The sequence below is a fragment of the Gorilla gorilla genome, chromosome 1, assembly GCF_029281585.2.
Source record: "Gorilla gorilla gorilla isolate KB3781 chromosome 1, NHGRI_mGorGor1-v2.1_pri, whole genome shotgun sequence".
Classification (NCBI taxonomy): Eukaryota; Metazoa; Chordata; class Mammalia; order Primates; family Hominidae; genus Gorilla; species Gorilla gorilla.
Genome location: NC_073224.2, coordinates 96,153,974 through 96,173,315, shown reverse-complemented (window position 1 = coordinate 96,173,315; position 19,342 = coordinate 96,153,974). Strand labels below are relative to the sequence as shown.

Genomic DNA, 19,342 nt, shown 5'->3' with positions numbered 1-19,342 from the left:
ACCTCTTAAACTCTTCAATGTGTCCCTAAGCCTTGCCACTCTCTCTCCTGACGCTGTCGCTACGGGCACCAACGTCACCTGCCTGACAGTGTCTGGTCTGGACTGCTCCTGAGTGTCTTGGCTTCCCAGCCAAAGGTCATCATCATCACAGCATCTGACCAGAGGTCCCCTATAGCATGAACTGACCCCACAGAGAAGGGCCACTAAGGCCAGATAACCTGGCCACATGGAGCTCATCATGAGCACATTTATCTGGATAAGGAAAAAAAAAAAACCTGCAATACCAAAATGAAAATACAGAATTTCCCCAAACTCCGAAACCTCTCCTAGTAGACCTGACTGAAGAGTCTAAAACTGGCCTGGGGAAAGCACTGGGAAAAAACACCCTGGGGTCCGCCCTGCTGGGTAAGATGAGGAAGCGCACAGGGCAGATGGCTGATATGGAGGCTGAGCAGACTAGTCAACCAGATAGCCCTGTTGTGGCGCTGGGGCTGTTAGGGTTGAGGGGAGAGTGGAAAGAAAACTGGGCTTTGAAGTGGCTCTAGCCCAGATCCAGGCCCAGGCTCTACTCAGCTCCTTTATGCTGAATGTTCATGCCTGCCATCAGCTCCCTGGCCAGATGGATGAGCTGAGTGATCAGGCCTGGGGAGGAGGGCTGAAAATCCCACTGGCAGTGCCTTCTTCCCCATATCCTGTCTATGGTGCTGGGATTGCCCACTGCAAGGCCCTCACCAGGTGTCTCACATCAGTACCTCCTCCAGCAGTTCAGACCTGCTTTAGGGAACTGGAGTCTGGAAGTGGAGAGACATCTGAGGGTCTTTGCCATCTGAGGACTTCCTCTCAAACTGCTGTCATTTCCACTGATGCTCCTCCATCCTTCCAGACCCCAGACCCAATATGTGGGGATCCCTGCCTTCCTGGGGCCTGCGCTGAACTGACTCTGAATTCTTCATGTCCCTTAAGGGGTGACTGTGACTGAGAAAGAGTCACTGCTTCACAGACTCTCTCCACAGCATTTTTAGAAGCATTCATGGTAGGAATGGGGTGCTTCCTACTACCTTTCAAATGACCTCATGCGGCAGTCATGTAATTTGCTAGCCTGCTTTTTACTGGCATACATTGTTAAAGAAAGGGAAATGCCCATGCCACTCTACTCCTCTAGGAAGGAATAGGGTTCAGGAACTGGTGACAGTGGCTATTGAGTCACCAGCCTCAGATCTTTTCTGTGCTCCAAAAACTGCCTCCCATAACCCTGGTCTGCATTCTTAGACAGAGTGGTAGATAGAAGATAATTTGCAAAGTACCCTGGAAACCCTGGATAACCACTATTGGAAGCAGAATTCATTTCTGTCTCTGAATAGTTCTGGTCCTTAACTAACCAATGACCTCCCTGAGAAACAGAGACAGCTGGGGAAATGGGGGCTGTGTGCTCCATGAAGTCATTTAATGACCCTCTGAGATACTCATGGGCCATTTATGCAGTCCAGAGCAGCGATTCCTGCACCGTCACACCAAAGAGGTGGGCTGACCTGAAGTGAGTCCAGGAAAGAGGGGAGAGCTAGGACACTTAAGCTGCTTGGAAAAGCTAGCTATAGGGTAGAAATCTTCAATGAAGAATTCTAACTGGGACCACTGGAGAGAGAGGTGAATTGTGGAAGGTAACTCCAGATGAAGCCGAGTGGTGGAAGCCCAGTCCACCTGCTTCTCCATCCACTTACTTCTACTCCATCCACCCCCCTCTTCTCCATCTACCTGCCTGCCCCAGCACTGACCATGAGAAAACCATTTCATTGGTTTAAAATATAGTGATTCTAAACATCCTTTAATGATATATATATATACTTACAAGGAGTAACTAATCTAATTGTCTACCACTTAATGACTTTATCAGATAGCACTGCTAGTTAAGAGAAAAATATTTAGGAATTGTAGTCTTTTTTTGACTTTACGGCTCCATCCTCCAATGGTTAATTTTATGTGTCAACTAGATGGCATTACGAAGTGGCCAGATTAAGCAGTATTTCTGAATGTGTCTGTGAGGGTGTTCTGGATGAGATTAGCATTTGAATCATGGACTCAGGAAAGTAGATTGCCCTCCTCAATGTGGTGGGCATCATCCAATTCATTGAGGGCCTGACTAGAACAAAAAGGCAGAAAGAGGAATTTGTCCCTTTTGCTTCCTGCCTGCCTGTTGAGCCCTTGTACTGGGATTTACACCATCAGCTCCCCTGGTTCTCAGGCCTTCAAACTCGAACTGGAATTACACCACTGGCTTTCCTGGATCTCCAGCTTGCAGACAGCAGGTCATGAAACTTCTCAGTCTCCATAATCACATGAGCCAATTCCTCATAATAAATCTTTTTATGTATATATATCCTGTTGATTCTGTTTCTCTGGAGAACCCTAACTAATATTCATCTCCTCTTTTAAAAATCACAAATGTAATATAGCACTGAAGGAAATGTCTTTAAAAGAAAGAAAATAAAATGTGATCCAGGTATGGTGGCTTATGCCTGTACTCCTAACACTTTGGGAGGCCAAAGCAGGAGGATCATTTGAGGCCAAGAGTTTAAGATCAGCCTGGGCAACATAATGAGACCCCAGCTCTACAAAAAAAAATTTTTTTTTAATTAGCCAAGCATGGTGGCACATGCCTGTAGTCCCAGCTACTTAGGAGGCAGAGATGGGAGAATTGCTTGAGCCCGGAAGTTCAAGATTACAGTGAGCTATGTTTGTACCATGCAGTCCAGCCTAGGTGACATAGTGAGACCCTGTCAAAAAAAAAAAAGAAAGAAAGGAAAATCTGCCATCATTTTTTAACCATCACAACTGCTTTCAAGTTTGCAATTTTCCAAACCTTTCTTTATAAGGCAGCAGACGAGTTTAGAACTCTGGCTACATGGTCAGATAGTCCTGGGCCCACGTCCCCATTCTGTTATTTATAAATCATCCCATGTTAGGTAAGTTATTTAATCTCTCTAAGCCACACTTGCCTCATCAGTAACAGAGTTAAGATGAAAAAAAATCTCATAGGATTGTTGGGAGAAGTAAATGGCATAAATACAAGTAAGATGTTCATTGCAGCGCCTGACATGTGAAAGCCATTTTGCATTTGGTGTCTATCACTTTTTATGGTTTCCCGAGGTGGTCATGATTAATTAAATGACGAACCCCATAAAGCTGGAGCTGGGGATGCACAGGAAGTTCTGCTGTGTGGTCAAGATCAAGGACACTCCTCAGAGACATGGAGCAGAATGCTTCAGGCACCCTACAAACGAATGTCATTCCTGGGCATCTCTATTGGAGGCAACAATAACTTTGCAACATAAATTAGGGACAAAAACACACTATAGACTATTAAGACCTTTTAGCAATTGAAGAGAGAGATGGATTTGATGTGATAAGTGTTTTAAAGTCCTGTTATAAAAAAACTGAAATTTCTCAGCATAGACTATCACATTTCATAAAGAAAATATCAGTGTATAATATGTAACAGGAAGAGTTATATATGTAGACTATGAATCAGAACAGAAAATGTGAAACAGAATGAAAATGTGAACTGAACCCTTGGCCACACCTAATGCAGTTTCACAGAATACACGTGTGGAGGGATTGGAAGACAATACCAAAATCACACAGTACAGTAAATGCAGTTAGTGTTGATTTTCATTGTATAAAATACCTCTGAGGTTCTCATTCTGTATGGTGGGCTTCGTCGCTTCAATTTATCTTTTTGCTTTATTATACAATTTCAAGTAAAAAATGCCTCTGGGTATCATCGTAAGTAAACATCTGATAGGCTAATCTCAAATAATAATTACAGTTAAGATTCTGGTGCCTGGGATAGACACCAAGTGCCTTTTACTAAGCAGCGGCTTAAGTGAAGTTTTTTCTTGCCTCAGTGGGCTATTCATTCCAGAAGAACATTTGTAACTACAGTCACTGGGTTGCACATAGTTTTGTATTTTTTTAAATTTAACATAATACGTTACAATGACTCACATGTTGTTGCCTAGTTTAATGAAGAACAATTTCTTAAAGAACATTGTGTTCATTATCTCTCCTTGAAAAAAGAACAAATGAAGATCATGAGATTGTTTAAAATGTCAAATTTTGAAAAGCGTTCTATGGAGTAAAAGAAGTAAAGATCATACTCAGAGATAGACACTTCCTTCTTTAGTTTTATTGTTTCTAAATTTTGCTTTGTTGAGCAAGACAATAGAGTTAAAACAACAAGGAGTACGTTTTATCTTAAGAAATTTTCCCAGAGGTGAATAAGTCAGTTAAGAGGCAGCCTCTTTTTCTGTTGTATTTGTCTTTAAGAAGGACGGCTCATGGTGCCCAGTTCTGATGACGGAACCTGGATAAAGACTATTAACATGAACTCTGGTCTTGTCTGGGCCCCAACTGGCTGGGATATTGTGCTGCATGCTCAGATGGCATTTTGAGACCCAGCCGTCCTTCTTGGATTTCCCTCCAGCCAGAACCTCCAGCAAAAGTTTCTGTGGAGACATTTCCCCTGCAGCTTAGAATATCTACTATTTCTCCTGGATGAGACTCCCACTCCATGAGAAAATCCTTCCCTGGAACAGAGGGCTGGGAGAAAGACAAGCAATTACCGTTGCTTCCTATATTGTTTACTGAACTCTTTAAAACACAAGAATCTGTTTTAAGAACATGGGTCCTTAATTTGGCTTGCTCACAGAAGTATGGTATGTCATGGGACTACAAGAAGATGAGAATTCTACAGCAGTACAGCTGAACTTTTCCAAGAGCTCAGCACCAGGTTTAACCTTACTATAATCCACAGGTAATTCACAGATGAGGAAACTGAAGCTTAGAGAGTTAAATAACTTGCTTGAGGTGACGCAGTAAATAAATAGCAGACGCAGTACTTGGATATAATCTCTACTGCCTCTTACCACACTGGCCCAGGATACATGCTGTTTAGCAAAGCCATTATCGGAGTCCTTCATATCTAGGGGCAAGAAGGCCAGATAAGGAGAGACCAGGGAAAGAGAATAGCAGTGGTCCTATGCCCTCCCTTTATGACATTCCTTCTAAGCTCTTGCCCCATATCCTAATCTACTTATCATTAAGAATTTTTAACTCTTGACTTCCTTTAGTCTCTCCCGTCTTCTTAGAAACTGCTCCAGCCTTGGCCTGGGGCGCTCTCTTTCTCCCCACTCCTTTCCGCCCTTTGACCTGTCTAGCTCCCAGGAGATTTCTTGCCACTGGCCTAGGTCAACAAACAGACTCACCAGGGGCCTGCCGTAAGCATGATTCTGCTCTTCTTATCCTGAGTTATACACTGAGGCTCCACAGGCCTTGATATTTCTGATGCAAGACAGGTGAGATCCAAAATTGGGGCTTAGCCCAGGAAGCCTCTTGGCTTTGCCCAAGAAAGAATTCAAGCGTGAGCTGGTGGTGTTAAACAACAACTTTTACGAAGTGACAGTGTGCAGCAGCAGGACATATACTGTTCCTTGCAGAGCAAGCCTACCCCATAGGCTGTGTGCCCAGAGTAGCAGGTCAGAGGCAGTTATGCACTCACATTTATACCCACTTTTAATTATATGCAAATTAAGGGGCAATTTATGCAGAAATTTTTAGGAAAAGGGTGGTAACTTCCTGGTTGTCAGGTCATTGCCAGGGAAAGGGGCGGTAATTTCTGAGTGTTGCCATAGCAATGGTAAACTGACATGGTACACTGGTGGGTTTGTCTTATGGAAAACTGCTTCCACTCCAGCCCTGTTTCAGCTAGTCCTCAACTTGGTCCTGTGTCTGAGCCCTGCTTCCAGAGTCAAGTCCCACCTCCTACTTTACTTCCACTATTTGACAGACTCATGGCTCTCTATTTGGGATCTTAGATATTTGGCTCCACTATTGCCCAGTTCTGCTCTTCCTTGAATGATTAATGTTTGGACAATTTATACTGCCACCCAAAGAACCTGAGGGTTCAAGTTTGACCTTATGCTAATAAAATTTTTATGCCAAGTAAGTTTCTTCTTTTTATGTTTTAGATTCAAGGGGTGCAAGTGTAGATTTGTTACATGGGTATATTGTGCAATGCTGGGATTTGGACTTCTATTGAACCCATCACTCACATAGTGAATATAATACCCAATAGGTAGTTTCCAACCCTTACCCTACTCCCTTGCTCCTCACTCTTGGGGTCCCCAGTGTCTGTCTATTGTTTCCGTCTTTATGTCTGTATGTACCCATTATTTAGCTCCCACTTGCAAGTGAGGACATGTGATCATTAATTTTCTGTTTTTGTGTTAATTTACTTAGGATAATGGCCTCAAGCTGCATCCATGTTGCTGCAGAAGATATGATTTCATTCTTTTTTACAGCTGCATAGTATTCCACTGTGTACACATACCACATTTTCTTTATCCACCCCACTGTTGATGGGCACCTAAATTGATTCCATGACTTTGCTATTGTGAGTAGTGCTGCAATAAACATATGAGTACAGGTGTCTTTTTGATAAAACTACTTCTTTTCCTTTCAGTAGATGCCCAGTAGTGGAATTGCTGAATCAAGTGGTAGTTCTAAAATAACTTTGAAAAATCTCCATACTGTTTTCCATAGGGGTTGAACTTATTTACATTCCCACCAACAGTGTATAGTGTCCCTTTTTCTCCACATCCTTGCCAACATTTGTTATTTTTTCACTTTTTAAGAATAGCCACTCTAGCATGTGTGAGATGGTATTTCATTGTGGTTTTAATTTGCATTTCTCTGATTATTAGTGATACTGAGCCTTTTTCATATGTTTGTTGGCCATTTGCTAACTTCTTTTGAGAAGTGTCTCTTCATGTCTTTTGCCCACTTCTTAATGGTTGATATAAATGGATGTTTTTCACCTCCAAATGTTGAAATGTAATTCCCAGTGTTGGAGGTGGAGCCTAGCGGGAGGTGTTTGGGTCGTAGAGGCAGATCACTCATGAATGGCTTGGTGTCTGCCCCACAATAATGAGTTCATGGAAGAGCTGGTTGTGTAAAAGAGCATGGCATCTCTCTCACTCCCTCTCTTGCCATGTGACATGCCTGCTTCCCATCACCTTCTACTATGATTGTAAGCTTCCTGAGGCCTCACCAGATGCTGGTGCCATGTTTGTACGGCCTGCAGAACTATCAGCCAAAAAAAACCTCTTTTCTTTATAAATTACCCAGTCTCAGGCATTCTTTCATAGCAATGCAAAATGGACTAACACCATGGGGTTATTTGTTTCTTTCTTGTTGATTTGCTTAAGTTCCTTACAGATTCTGGATATTAGTCCTTTGGTGGATGCATAGTTTGCAAATATTTTCCCCCTTTCTGTAGGTTGTATTTACTCTGTTGATTTTTTTTTTCTTTTGCTGTGCAGGAGCTCTTTAGTTTAATTAACTCCCATTTGTCAATTTTTGTTTTTGCTGTATTTGTGTTTGAGATATTAGTCATAAATTCTTTGCCTAGATTAATGTCTAGAAGAGTTTTTCCTAGCTTTTCTTCTAGGATTATTATAGTTTGAAGTCTAACATTTAAGTCTTTAATTCATCTTGACTTAATTTTTGTATATGGGGAGGGGTAGGGGTTCACTTTCATTCTTCTGCACATGACTAGACTGCTTTCCCAGAACCATTTATTGAATAGAGTGTCCTCGCCCAATTGTTCACTTTTGTCGACTTTGTCAAAGATCAGTTGGTTGTAGGTTTATGGCTTTATTTCTGGGTTTCATGTTCTGTTCTATTGATCTATGTGTTCATTTTTGTACCAGTACCATGCTGTTTGGGTTACTATGACCTTGTAGTATAGTTTGAAGTTGGGTAATGTGGTACCTCTGGCTTTGTTCTTTTGCTTAGGATTGCTTTGGCTAGCCAGGCTCATTTTGGTTCCATGTGAATTTTAGAATTGTTTTTTTTCTAATTCTGTGAAAAATGATGGTAATTTGATAAGAATTCTGTTAATTCATAGATTGTTTTGGGAAGCATGGTCATTTAAATGATATTGACTCTTCCAATCCATGAGCATGGACTGTTTTTCCATTTGCTGTCTCATCTGTGATTTCTGTCATCCATGTATTGTAGCTCTCCTCATAGAGATCTTTCACCTCGTTAGTCAAATGTATTCTTAGGTATTTTATATTTTGTGGCTATTGTAAATGGGATTGAGTTATTGATTTGGTTCTCAGCTTGAATGTGATTGGTGTATAGAAATGCTACTGATTTTTGTATGTTGATTTTGTATCCTGAACCTTTACTGAGGTTCTTTATCAGGTCTAGGAGCCTTTTAGAATAATCTTTAGGGCCTTCTAGGTACAGGATCATGTTGTCAGTGAACAGAGATAATTTGACTTTATTTTTTCCTATTTGAATGCCTTTTATTTCTTTTTCTTGCCTGATTGTTCTGACTAGGGTTTCCAGTACTAAATTAAATACAAGTGGTGAAAGTGGACATCCTTGTCTTGTTCCAATTCTTAAGGGGAATGCTTATAAATTTTGCCCATTCTATAGGATGTTAGCTGTGGTTTTTGTCATGGATTGTTATTATTTTGAGGTATGTTCCTTTAGTGCCTAGTTTGTTGAGGGTTTTTCTCATGAAGAGATGTTGAATTTTATTGAATGCTTTTTCTGCATTTATTGAGATGATCATATGGTTTTTGTTTTTAATTCTGTTTATGTGGTGAATCACATTTATTGATTTGTGTATGCTGAATTATGTCTGCATCCCAGAAGTAAAGCCAACTTAATCCTGATGAATTGTCTTTTTGATGTGCTGCTGAATTCAGTTTGCTAGTATTTTGTTGAGGGTTTTTGCATCTATGTTCATCAGGAGTATTAACTTGTAGTTTTCTTTATCTGTCGTGCCCTTGCCAGACTTTGATATGAGGATGATACTGGCTTTATAGAATGAATTGAGGAAGAATCCCTCCTCCTCAATTTCTTGGAATAGTTTTAGTAAGATTGGTACCAGCTGTTCTTTGTACATCTGGTAGATTTCCACTGTGAGTCCGTCTAGTTCTGGGCATTTTTTGGTTGGTAGTTTTTTTTTTATTACTGATTCAGTTTTGCAACTCATTATTGGTCTGTTAATAATTTCAGTTTCTTCCTGGATCAATCTTAGGAGATTATGGGTTTCCAGGAATTTATCCATTTCCTTTAGATTTTCTAGTTTGTGTGCATAGAGCTGTTCATAGTGGTCTCTGAGGATCTTTTGTATTTCTGCAATATTAATTGTAATGTCACCTTTGTCATTTCTGATTGTGCTTATTTGGGATCTTTTCTTTTTTTTTTTTCTTGGTTATTCTAGTTAGCAGTCTATCAATCTTATTCATCCTCTCAAACAACCAACTTTATTTTTTTGATCCTTTGTGTGAGGTTTTTTTTTTTTTTGTCTCAGGTTCATTTATTTTTGCTCTGATTTTAGTTATTTCTTTTCTTCTGCTAGCTTCATCAAAAAAGGTTATCATTGCATGGTTATATGTAGCTGTGGGGAAAAGCAAGAGAGATCAGATTGTTGCTGTGTCTGTATAGAAAGAAGTAGACATAGGAGACTCCATTTTGTTCTGTACTAAGAAAAATTCCTCTGCCTTGAGATTCTGTTAATCTATAACCTTACCCCCAACCCCCTGCTCTCTGAAACATGTGCTGTGTCAACTCAGAGTTAAATGGATTAAGGGCGGTGCAAGATGTGCTTTGTTAAACAGATGCTTGAAGGCAGCATGCTCCTTAAGAGTCATCACCACTCCCTAATCTCAAGTACCTAGGGACACAAAAACTGCGGAAGGCCGCAGGGACCTCTGCCTAGGAAAGCCAGGTATTGTCCAAGGTTTCTCCCCATGTGATAGTCTGAAATATGGCCTCATGGGAAGGGAAAGACCTGACCGTCCCCCAGCCCGACACCCGTAAAGGGTCTGTGCTGAGGAGGATTAGTATAAGAGGAAGGCATGCCTCTTGCAGTTGAGACAAGAGGAAGGCATCTGTCTCCTGCCTGTCCCTGGGCAATGGAATGTCGCGGTATAAAACCCGATTGTATGCTCCATCTACTGAGATAGGGAAAAACCGCCTTAGGGCTGGAGGTGGGACCTGCGGGCAGCAATACTGCTTTGTAAAGCATTGAGATGTTTATGTGTATGCATATCTAAAAGCACAGCACTTAATCCTTTACATTGTCTATGATGCAAAGACCTTTGTTCACGTGTTTGTCTGCTGACCCTCTCCCCACTATTGTCTTGTGACCCTGACACAACCCCCTTTTCGAGAAGCACCCACGAATGATCAATAAATACTAAGGGAACTCAGAGGCTGGCGGGATCCTCCATATGCTGAACGCTGGTTCCCCGGGTCCCCTTATTTCTTTCTCTATACTTTGTCTCTGTGTCTTTTTCTTTCCTAAGTCTCTCGTTCCACCTTACGAGAAAGACCCACAGGTGTGTAGGGGCAACTCACCTCTACAGTAGCTAAAGGAACATGAAGACAAATATGAATTAGAACCACAGGGATTTCACTCATTACTTGTACGACTTTGGATAAGTCATGGTGTTGGTGAAAATCAGTTTTCTTATCTATAAAATAATGCACTACAAGTTATCTCACATAGTGGATGCTATGATGTGCTGTTCAGATCTCCCCCTCAAGACCAAAGCAGTCATTCCCCATGCAGGAAGTATTGGTGGCTGACAGCTCTCAGCTGAGTTCCTCCCCAGGAACTGCCCTTAGCCAGTTCCTTCCCTGAGGAACCCACATCAAACAACTGGGCCAACTGGTTGATGAAAGGATATAAAAGTCCAGTCCCCTTTTGCCTCAATTTGCAACAGCTCTGAGGGTCATTCCAGCTCCAGGGCTCCTCACTGAGTCAGCTGAGGACTTTGTTGCAACTGCATCCACAGCTCAACTTCTTCCTCTGCTCACTCTTACTTCCCTCACTCCCTCACAGGTATTGATTATTTCATGGGCACTCCTCCATAAACTTTTCACACCCAAATCTCCATCTCAGAGTCTGATTTTTGAAAACCTGAGCAAAGATACCTAATATGCCTTTTGAATGTTAAAACAGCAGTGTATATAAAGTACAGTATTTGCTATATTGTGAACACTCAATATTTGCTATTCTCTTCTCTTCCTCATTGTTTTGATCTGTTTTTCTTTCATTCCTGCAAGGATACACAACCCAGGACTTTCCATAGGAGGCAGTGTCTCCCCTTTCACCTGATCCAAACTCCTTTTTGCGCACAAATAATTAAACACATTCTTGGAAAGCCATTCATTCTTTGATGGAAGCCACCAAAAGTCTTAAGCAGCTGAGTGACCTGTTCATATTTTTTCTTTGGAAAGATTACCTTGCCTGGATGTGGTGGGATTACATACCTGTAATCCCAGCACTTTGGGAGGCTGAGGTGGGCAGATCATCTGAGTTCAGGAGTTTGAGACCAGCCTGACCAATATGATGAAGCCCCATCTCTACTAAAAATACAAAAATTAGCCAGGCCTGGTAGCATGTGCCTGTAATCCCACTACTTGGGAGCCTGAGATGGGAGAATCACTTGAACCTGGGAGGCGGAGGTTGCAGTAAGCCAAGATTGCACCATTGCACTCCAGCCTGGGGCAACAAGAGTGAAAATCTGTCAAAAAAAAAAAAAAAAAAAAAAAAAAGAAAGAAAAGAAAAGATTACTTTGGCCTTAGTGTGAGAGAAATTTAGGTAGACCTACAGGCTAGGAAGAGATTTGAAGAAATGATGGGTCTTTAACTGGAGAAGTGGCAATGAGGTGGGAGAGAAGGAGGTCCATTGGAGAGTTATCTCATAGGTGGATTTTTCAGGGTTTGGTGACTAATTGAATGTGGGCTGTGAAGGAGAGTGGCCTATATACTATGGCCTTTAAACTTCCAGTTCAGTTTCCCAGTAGATGGCAATGCCATTCTCTAAGAAAGGAAATATAAGAGGTGGAGATAACTTAGGGGCAAAATTGAGAGCAAGGGGTATAAGATTATTTGTTGGCTTGGGATATGGTCAGTTTAAATGTTTACGGTTCATGCATATGGAGATTTCCAGGGGCTATTTGAAAACACAGAGCTGACTTTGAGAGGAGAAGTATAATCTGAAGGAAAGCAAACAAATTTAGAAGTCATATTTTCAACTCCTTCATTTCACCCCAAGAAAGCTAATACTTAGAGACTAAAACTTCTAAGGGACTTACCATATGGCTAGTTTTTGAAAAGCCGTAACCAGAAACCAAATCTCTTGGGTTTAGGTCAATCCACCCATATCCTGATTGAGTTTCATTATGCTCTATTTACCTTCATGGTTCCCCAATCTAACAATGCCTGGCATACAGCAAGTGCTAAAAATGTTTGTGGAATGAATATACTGATTGTGGCCTTTTTTGGTGGGGGTAGAACTGGCCCCACATCTTCACATCATCACTGGAATTATACTTCAGAAGCATCTTGGAAGTCAGCAGACCTAGGGAAGTCCTACTTAGCCATGAAATTTGCATTTCCCCAGGTACCTCCCAACCCCTCTCCACTTCCTCTGAGAGCAAAACCTCCGTTGTTCATGTCACACCCATGGGCAGCCTTTGTGCTCAGTACACAGACCTGATTGAGAAGATTGATAAAAGCAAAATAGAAAGAAGCCGTGATCTGGGTCATATGAGTTATACAATCATTTCCCTCTTATTTTACACTTGGGGAAACTTAGGCTAAGAGATCTTGTCTTAATTCATTAAAATTAGAGTTTCCAGCCCAGAAGAGAGGAAGGAGAAGTTTGGGACAGAGGAAGGCAACTAATACTTATTGAGCACTTACTGTATGGCAGACTTTATGTGGAATGATTTATTGAGGTTATCTCATTTAATCCTGATTTTAAAAATCATCCACATATGGAAACCGAGGTTTAGAAAGTTTACTTTTCCTGAGGTTCAGAAGCTGGTAAATGATGGTTCTGGAACTCAAACTCAAGGCTGTCTGGCTCCAAAGGTCATGCTCCTTCCCCTATACCACGCAACCTCCCAGAAGCTTGAAATGTGGTTCTGGGTACTAGGTATAAGCTTGAAGACCAACCAAACATGCTCATTCCAGTGCTCTCTCTAGGAGCCAAAAAGCCCTCCAACATTGCCCCCCTAGAAGGTCCTGCAAAATTGAGTTGTCTAGGGTTTGACAGAGTCCAGAAGACACTTTCGAACATAAGAATGGCAATGGGTCAAGCCCCAGGGAGTACCCAGTAGTATCAACAAAGAAACGAGAACGTGTATTTGACTTCCAGCCTCAGCCCTGCTGGTAACTTGCCAGATGGCCTTGGCCTGGCCACTTCCTTCCTGTCCTCCACCAAGATTACAGAAAATTAGGAAATGCAAATTTTATGGGCTTCCCTTCTGACGATTTCTAAGTCTTCTTTGTAATAATCATTCCTATCACAAAGAGGGTGGGAAACGGTGATTATGGACCAGGGAGAGAGTCCTATTCCTAAGAAGTGGTTCTTGGACTTTGGAGAGGCAACAGTTGGTTTGAGTCTTAACAAATGAGTGGGAGTTTGTTAGGTCAACGAGGAGTGGGAGGGGATTCCAGGAAGTGTAAAAGCTTGAGCAAATTCGGGGAATTGCTAGCAGTTCAGGAAGGTTGCAGCATTCAGTGCAAAGGAGGGGCCAAACTAGAAATTGGACAGGAGAAAATCACAGAAACCAAGCCACATAAGGATCAGTAGAACCCTGTAGGCTCTCCAACGAGCCTATCCTTGAAGGATTTAAGCATGAAAATGTTGTCATTATTAAACCTAGGCTTTAAAGAGGTCCTTCTGCTCTGTGTTGCTGTCCTCTGCCAGAGATAGCAAGACTGACAGAGGCTGTGCTCCTGCAGCCTGGGAGCCAGAATGAAGAGACACATTGGGCAGAGCCCGGCAGAGTCACAGGAACTTGTAGTCCCCATCTGTTTGTTATTCATGGAAGCTTTCTCCTTTTCTTGATTGGATCAACAGAAAAATAAACTGTCGTCTTTGGCAGATGATTCAATGGGAATTCAAGGGATTCAATGGGAATTCAAGGTTGAAAATGATAATGTACTCTAAGAACTCACAGGTCTATAAAAGGAGAGGCCTATACAAGGAAAGAAGAGGATGTGGTAAATGCAGAACAGACCCTCAGCATCTTGAAGGACCATCAAGGGGAAATAAGTATTGCAGACCTTTCATTAATCTGTGTAGTTAACTTTTTATTTGAAAATAATGTCAAAAGAGCTGCAAGAAAAAATTATTATTAATAATAGTACAAAGAACACGCTTATAAATATCCTGTAGGGAGGGGGCTACAAGTTGGCTGTGACTGTGAATACCTCTCTGTAATGTTTTGCCCATTTTGCTTTAATATTAGCTAGCTCTCTCTCTCTCTTTCTGTCTCTATTTGAACTATTATAGGGTAGGTTGCATATGTCATGGCTCTTTATCTTAAATACATCAGTGTAAAGAATTAGGATAATTTCTGACACAACTACAATATAGTTATCACTTAAGTAAATTTTACATTGATAACAATATTCTTGTCTAACCTACTGTTTGCATTTCAATTTTGTCGGTTGACCCTTTGTAACCATATTTTTCCCTCCAGGTCACAATCCAGTCCAGTATCAGGTATTGCATTTAGTTGTTGTATCTCTTTAGTATCCTTCAACTGTAACATTTCCACAGCTATATCTTCTCCTTTATGACATGGATATATTTGAAGAATGCAGTCTTCCCACCCTTTCTTTTTTTTTTTTTTTTTTTTTTTTTTTTTTTTTTGAGATGGAGTCTTGCTCTGTCACCCAGGCTGGAGTGCAGTGGTGCAATCTCGGCTCACTGCAATCTCCACCTCCCGGGTTCAAGCGATTCTCCTGCCTCAGCCTCCTGAGTAGCTGGCATGCACCACCACACCCAGCTAATTTTTTTGTATTTGTATTTTTAGTAGAGATGGGGTTTCACCATGTTGGTCAGGCTGGTCTCAAATTCCTGACCTCATGATCCGCCTGCCTCAGCCTCCCAAAGTCCTGGGATTACAGCCTTTTTTAATAGCAAATTCCTCACTTGGGGTTTTTTGGTATTTCCTTATGATTAGATTCACATTATGCATTCCCAGACTAGGTACTACACAAGTGACGTTGTACCCTCAAGGTATCACATCTAGAGACCCTTGATGTCTTCTCATCGATAATGTTAATTTTAATCACCTGGCCAATATATTGCTAACACATTGCCAGATTTCTCTATTGTATAGTTACTTTTTCTTTTTTGATTTTAACTAATAACTATGTGTTGGCATACAGTGGAAGGCCATGCAGACATCTTACTCCTCATCAAAATTTCCTCTGAGATTTAGCATCCATTGATAATTTTTGCCTGAGCCTGTCTTAATTGTGACAGTTGCAAAATAATAACTTTCTTCACTTTAGCACCTCACTCCATATTTGGCATTCTATTGCAAGCAAGAACCCTCCCTTTATCTATCTGATCTATCGCATCTGTCTTCTCTAGTCAGTTTTGGTAGTCTGTGTGATTCTTGAAATTTTTCCATTTCATCTAATTTATTTCCATACAGTTGTTCATACTATCCCCCCTGTAATCATTTTTATTCCTTTAAAGTCAACAGCAATATCCCCTTTTAATTCTTGATTTTGGTCCTTTGAGTCTTCTCCGTTTTTCATTTTATCAGTCTACCTAAACATTTGTCAGTTTTGCTGATCTTTTCAAATAACCAAATTTTAAATTTGTTTTTCTCTTATTTTTGTATTCTCTCCTTCATTTCTTTCCATTTTTATCTTTATTATTTTCTCCCTCTTGCTTGCTTTGAGCTTAGTGTATTCTTCTTTTTATAGTTTCTTAATGAACTTAGTTCTTCTTTTTATAGTTTATTTTTTCTTTCTTTCTTTCTTTCTTTCTTTCTTTCTTTCTTTCTTTCTTTCTTTCTTTCTTTCTTTTAAGACAGGGTCTCACTGTGTCACTCAGGCTGGAGTACAGTGGCACAATCACAGCTCACTGCAGCCTTGATCTCCTAGGTTCAAGCAATCCTCCTACCTCAGCCACCAAAGTAGCTGGGACTACAGGCATGAGCCACCACACCTGGCTAATTTTTAAAATTTTTTTGTAGAAACAAGGTCTCACTACGTTGCTGGTCTTGAACTCCTGAGGTCAAGTGATCCTCCTGCCTCAGCTTCTCAAAGTGTTAGGGTTACAAGAATGAGCCACTAATCCCAGCCTATAGTTTCTTAAGGTAGAAGGTTAGATTATTGATTTGAGATCTTTCTGTTTTAATTTAGGCATTTACAGCTATAAAAGTTTCTCTAAGCATTGATTTCCTGCATCTCATAAGTTTTTGATATGTAATATTTTTAGTTTTGTTCATCTCAAAGTATTTTGTAATTTCCCCTATGATTTATTCTTTGACTCATTGTTTTAGAAGTATGTAGCTTGATTTAGAAGTATGTAGCTTGATGAATTTTCCAAATATCCTTCTGTGATTGATCTATAATTTCACTCCATTGTGGTTAAAAACATACTTTTGACATTTCTGTAATTTTAGTCATTTCATATTTGTTGAGACTTGTTTTATAGCCCAACATATAGTCTATCCTGGAGAATGTTCCATGTGCATTTGAGAACAACAAACACATATTCTGCTGCTGTTGGGTAAAGTGTCCTATAGACTTTGGTTAAGTTTAGTTGGTTTATAATGTTGTTTAAGTCTTCTATTTCCTTGTTGATTTTATGTATAGTTGTTCAATCCATTATTGAAAATGGGATATTGAATTCCCCAGTTATTATTGTTGAATTGTCTATTTATCCCTTCAATTCAGTAGGTTTTTGCTTCATGTATTTTGGGGCTCTGTGCATATATATTAATAATTGTTATATCTTCTTGATGCATTAACTCTTATTATTATAAAATGTCCTTCTTTGTCTTTACAACAATTTTTGTCTTAAATCATATTTTGACTGATCTCAGTTTCTAAACCCAGCTCTCTTTTGGTTATTGCTTCCATAACATAATATACCTTTTTCCACCTTTTACTTTCAACCTATAGGTGTATTTGAATCTAAACTGTGTCCTTTGTACAAAACATATAGTGGACCCATTTTTTTTAATCCACTCTAATAACCTCTGCCTTTTATTTGTAATGTTTAATCCCTTTATATTTAATGTAATTTCTGATATGGTAGGATTTATGTTTGCCATTTTCCTATTAGTTTTCTATAGGTTTTTTTTGTGTGTGTGTTCTTCTCTTTCTTTATTAGTGCCCTCTTTTGTATTAAATATATTTTTTCTACTGTACACTTAAGTTTCCTTGTCTTTTTTTTTTACTGTATTTATTTTCTTCATAGTTGGTTTGGAGATTACAATGATCTTAATTGCAATAATATAATACTTTGTTCTCACACAGCTTTTTCTCCTGCCCACATTTTTTGCTGTTATTGTCATACAAATTACATCTTTATACATGTGTCATTAACACAGATTTATAATTATTGTTCTATAAAATTGTCTTTTAAATCAGATAAGAGAAAAAAATTACAAACAAAAACTATACTTATATTGTCTTTTATATACATTTTATGTATGATATGCCAGGGCAGCACACGCAAGCAAGCGCTGGGAGAGCGAGTGAATGGGGAGCGGAGGCGGCCTGACCGAGCGAGCGCCAGCGAGTGTGGAGTTAGGGGAAGCCGCCTACCCCCGACCCGCTTCCCCATTCCTTCTCTCCCCGTTCCCGTTTCTCTCCCCCACCACCACACCCCGCCCCCCGCCCCCCGCCCCCCGACTCCGAGCAGCACCAAGTCTGTGCCAACGGCTAAAGTCAGTAGAAAGGAGCTCAACTCCAACCGCAACCGGGCAGACGAGACCTCAGAAAAAGAATAGCAAGCAGCAATTGAACACATTGGTGAAGTACAAAATGAAACAGACTTCATGAACAAGCCAGTGAGGAGAATTTGAAAGTAGAACAGAAATAGAACAAACTCTGCCAATCATTTTTTCAGAAGAGGTCAGAATTGATCATTGATTGCCCAAATCCCACATTTTTGGGTAACATCATTTGTCAACCACCCACGAGTGTCTGCACTGCTTGTGGAGGAGGATGAAGAGGCACTGCATTATTTGACCAGAGTTGAAGTGACATAATTTGAAGATACTAAATCAGGTTACAGAATAGATTTTTATTTTGATGAACATCCTTACTTTGAAAATAAACTCCTCTCCAAAGAATTTCATCTAAATGAGAGTGGCGATCCATCTTCAAAGTCCACTGAAATCAAATGGAAATCTTGAAAGGATGTAACGAATCGTTCAAGTCGAACGAAGAATAAAGCCAGTAGGAAGAGGCAGCCTGAGGCACCAGAGAGCTTCTTGACCTGCTTTACTGACCATTCTGATGCAGGTGCTGGTGAGTTATGAGAGGTCATCACAGGTAGTACTTGGCCAAACCCATAACAGTGCTGCTTGGTTCCCAATGTGGATGATGAAGAAGAAGGAGAAGAACAAGATGATGATGATGATGAAGAAGAGGAAGGATTATAAGATATTGATGAAGAAGGGGATGAGGATGAAGGCAAAGAAGAGGAAGATGATGATGAAGTTGAGGAAGGAGAGGAGGATGAAGGAGAAGATGACTAACAGAACACTGATGTTCTGAACAATTTTTTTTAAAATTTTCTCCAGTCCCTGGGAGCAAGTTGCAGTCTTTTTTCTTTTTTTCCCCTCTTGTGCTCAGTCGCGCTGTTCTTGAGGTCTCTTTTCTCTACACCATGGTTTTCAACTTATTTGGGGGGAAATGCCTTGAGCATAATACAATGGGAAAAGATTCTCTACCCCTTTCTCTTCAGAATTCATTCTTATCTCTTCCTGTCTGAACAAAAACTGTATGGAATCAACACCACCAAGCTCTGTGGGAGAAAAGAAAAACCTTCTCCCTTTGCTCTGCTGGAAGCTGGAGAGTGCCAGACCCCTGTGTAGCAGTGCATAGAATTCTAGCTTCTTTTCTCCTTTCTCTGTATATTGGGTTCAGAGAGTACAGTGTGTCTCTGTGTGAATATGGACCATCATTTATCAACATGTATCTGTCTACTTTCTCTTGTTTAAAAAAAGAAAAAAAAAACCTGTAAAAAATGAGGTTATAGAAAGTCATCAAAGGGTGGGTATGAGATGTTTGGGTGGGTTAAGTGGGCATTTTAACAACATGGCTTCTCCTTTGGCATGTTTATTTTTAAATTTTCTTTTTGTTTCACTGGAAAGGAAAGATGATGCTCAGTTTTAAACATTAAAAGTGTACAGATTTCTTTGTTACAATAAAACTAAATGTATACACACAATAATAATAATAATGAAGTGGCTATGTTGT

The 19,342-nt window shown here is 40.4% G+C and overlaps 1 pseudogene; it reads left to right on the top strand.

The window, feature by feature from the left end:
• Positions 1-17,565: 17,565 nt before the first annotated feature.
• LOC134758522 (protein SET-like) lies at positions 17,566-19,056 on the top strand (annotated as a pseudogene).
• Positions 19,057-19,342: the final 286 nt, after the last annotated feature.